Consider the following 3839-nt stretch of genomic DNA (forward strand, 5'->3'; position numbering starts at 1 on the left):
GGTTAAAGCTCTTCTCTGATACCTAGATTTGTATGTGCAGGGGTATTTTTATACTAAAGAATGTCTGAGCATTCCATCATGAAGTCCAACCTACAGTCTAAAGTTATGCAGCTTACTGCTTTGGTGAGAACTAGGCCAGAGTAAGTGAGACGCGGGTGGCGCTGTGGGTAAAACCTCAGCGCCTAGGACTTGCCGATCGCATGGTCGGCGGTTCGAATCCCCGCAGCGGGGTGCGCTCCCGTCATTCGGTCCCAGCGCCTGCCAACCTAGCAGTTCGAAAGCACCCCCGGGTGCAAGTAGATAAATAGGGACCGCTTACCAGCGGGAAGGTAAACGGCGTTCTGTGTGCTGCGCTGGCACGCCAGATGCAGCTTGTCACGCTGGCCACGTGACCCGGAAGTGTCTGCGGACAGCGCTGGCTCCCGGCCTCTAGAGTGAGATGAGCGCACAACCCTAGAGTCTGTCAAGACTGGCCCGTACGGGCAGGGGTACCTTTACCTTTAGGCCAGAGTAATAGCAGGAAGAGTTAATATCAGTGCATTCTCAGTCTTTTTTGCTTACTGGAACAGATGGGCTGTTTCACATATGAAGAAATCTATAGATTTGGGATAGAAACACAGATCAAAACAAGGGGGGAAAGTGTGAGAATTCAATAGTAAGTTGAGCAGGTACTGGAATAAACTGTTCTGAGGATGGTAGGAGGAAAAGGGCAGAGTGGGGGAAAATTCAAGGAAGTCTTGACATTCTGAAAGGTCTGGGTCCACTTTAGTTTTCGTCTGTTGAGGTCCAAATGATCCAGCCTACCTCTTAAGGTAGAGGCAACTTTCAACTAGAGAGAGGTGTCATATTCTCTGTAGGTGCTTCCTTCCACTTTCTGACCCTACAGTCACGGAGCTCAGTGTGTTCTGTGGCTGCTCCTTGGGTCCCATTCACCATTTCAGATCTACATAGCAAATGATGCACAACCAGCCCTGGTTTTGTGATGCTGTTCTTGAAGAATAACTTGTGTTCTGGAGACTCTAATATGGGCAATCACTGGAAGTCTTAGGCTTGATTTACAAATGTGTGCATCCACTATACCAGGGACAGCCAGTCTGGTGCTCTCCAGCTGTTGTAGGACTACAGCTCCCATCATCCCTGACTTGGCCAGGGCTGATGGAAGTGAGAATCTAATATCTGGAAGGCTGTCTCTGGAAGTTCTGCGGTATTAGATCCAAACAGCCAATGCACACATACAAAAGAGCTTAGCCCTTAGGGCCAGGCTTTCCCAACCTTGTGTCTTCCAGACATCTGGGGGGGCACCAGACCAGGGAAGGCTGCCTTAGGCAGTCAATGAATTCTGCCCGTAGTGCTCACTTAGATATGAAGAATGGGGTCTTTATTTCCTTCACTTTTAACTCTTTCAGTGCCTTGAGATATAGCCTGCATATCCAAGGGTACGCTGATGTTATCAGGCATGTTGTCAGGTGGAAATTTGCATCAGGTGTTATCAGTACAGATGCATTATGTTGTGAAAAGAAAATGATACCAAATGTATCAGGATCTCTACATTTGGATGTATCAGGGAAGCCAGGGGATGAGTTTATCCAAGAAAGTACATCCAGGAAAGTACTTTTTCTATAGAACTGGATATAACTTGAATTACAATGGGTGCTTATAAGGATATTTTACTCATGGTGCAAACAAATCAGGAGGGGGCTAATAAAATGGGCAGGTACCCGCTTGAATTGATTGTGGAGAATTCCTAACTGTGGTGCACATATCCACAAATTAAATTCATGTCTGTTTGATTCCTAGAACCCCAAAAAAAGAAATTGGGAGATTCTAAAGGAGTAAGCAAAAAACCCTAAAAAGTCTGCAATGAGGACTTGGCATGCTCAGTGCTTGTAGAACACCGGCTAACAGTTGAGGGGACCAAAGACCAGCATGTGCATGGAAGAGTATCCTGAACAGGAGTGTTCTACACTGCATTTTGTTGCAGATCCTACTTTTATATATTTTTTTTAATGGACCTGGAAATTCTTCATTATGTATCCGTGCCTAGATACAGTTCAGTCTTAATAACATTTAGGTGTGCTACTGAAATGCATGCTGCTTTGAGAGATTATGGACCAAATTAACTGCCACAGCAACTAAAATTAAGGCTGGGGGAGGGAGGGAATCAGCTGAGAGGGACTAAGCAATGCTTAGGAGTCCCAGAGTGGCTTTACACATTTTCAAAGCTGAGTTGCCACATTTCCATATGCATATTGGTGGACCCTGCTCAGTGCAAGAGAAGATAAATTTTGCAATTTATCATTAGTAAATCCAAAGAAGGCCTACAACAGTTCTGTATCATATTCCAAGCACTAAATATTCCACTTATTTTAAGAGAGCCACAGACCTGCCTTTAAGGGGGGAGAGAGAGGTTGTAAGGACTTAATGGTCTTTGTACACGCACACTTAGGAAATTTTCATTTCAAGCACTATTTGGTTGCTGTGTTGTTGAACAAAGCCAGTGTTCTTGTTGGGGGAGACTTACTCTAAATCAGTGGTTCCTAATTGGTCGTCTGCATCACCCGCCCAGGGGGTCTGTGGCACCATTCACATAATAAAATGCACCCAGTGGCTGGGGCAACCCAGTCAGATGGGTGGGGTACTATTATTATTAAGAAAAAATTCAAAAGTAGGTGGTCCGTGACTTGGCTTTTGAAAAATGGGGATGGGGGGTGAATGTCCTGCAGTACTTAGCTAATTGGGAACCACTTCCCTAAATGTCCTCTTGCAAAGTGGTTATTGCCCAAGAACTGCAATCACAGCATAAAGGAAGTTTCCTGCTGCTCCATGAATATCCTTATAGTAGCTCTAGGTATTTTATTGATTGCCTGGCTCAAATGGCTCCATTCAAGTACACTTATAGCCAGCTAGTACTACATCACTAAATGCATGTGGCAAAATTCACACACAAACACAGATACAAGAGACAGTTGGAAGTAAGTGGCAAGGAATGACTGTTTATGGCCCTGTTGATGTTACTGTATAGCAGCTTTCATATTAAGGATCACTAATAAAGCTATTTCTGTGGTCTTGTCTCTCTTGAGCAATGACAACATAGGCACATCTCAGCATTTGGGTTCCTACAATCCATAAGCTTACTGTAATGGAAAGAGAGTAGTGACAACTGGATGCTAGAGGTGCGTAAGATGTGTGAAGAAAGGATGCAAGCTTGCTGGATTTCTTATTCTAGTTAGCAGCTGAGTGGATCAACTTTCTCTACAACTACCGGTATTATGGCTACACTTCCTTGGAAGGAAGTCCAATCAAACCAAACAAGCTTACTACCTGGGCAAACATGGTTATGACTGAGCTACAAGGCTGGTGAGCACCTTTCATATATAAAATGGAGAGACCTTCACAAGTGAACTGTAAAGGTTGCTGTTTGATAAGCATTATGTAAAAATATGACCCTAAAAGTAGGCTCCTATTCATGCAAAAGGAGGCTCAGTCTACGAAAGCGGACTTCAAAACACCTAGGTAGCTGTCCAAAATTAGATGGTGTTTCAGTTCCCGTAACCCCCCCCCCCCCCGAACTGCCCTCCTATTCCCTCCTGATGGTCTGTTTGAATGTTGTTGGCCTTGCACAAGATTCACTTCTTAGGATGCAGCATGTGCTGTCTTTGTCCTTTCCAAATAGACAGGAAAAAAGAATGTGTAATAGTGCCATGAATGGACTTTTCTCACTCTTTAAGATAAGCCTCGTCCGATTCCTTTAAATCTACCACGTGCATTTCATTGTCAAATTGAGGTTGTTGTTGTGCAAAGAAGTGATTAATGAGGAAAAAAAGAAATAAACTTGGTAC

Source organism: Podarcis muralis, chromosome 5 (genome assembly GCF_964188315.1).
Source record: "Podarcis muralis chromosome 5, rPodMur119.hap1.1, whole genome shotgun sequence".
NCBI lineage: Eukaryota > Metazoa > Chordata > Lepidosauria > Squamata > Lacertidae > Podarcis > Podarcis muralis.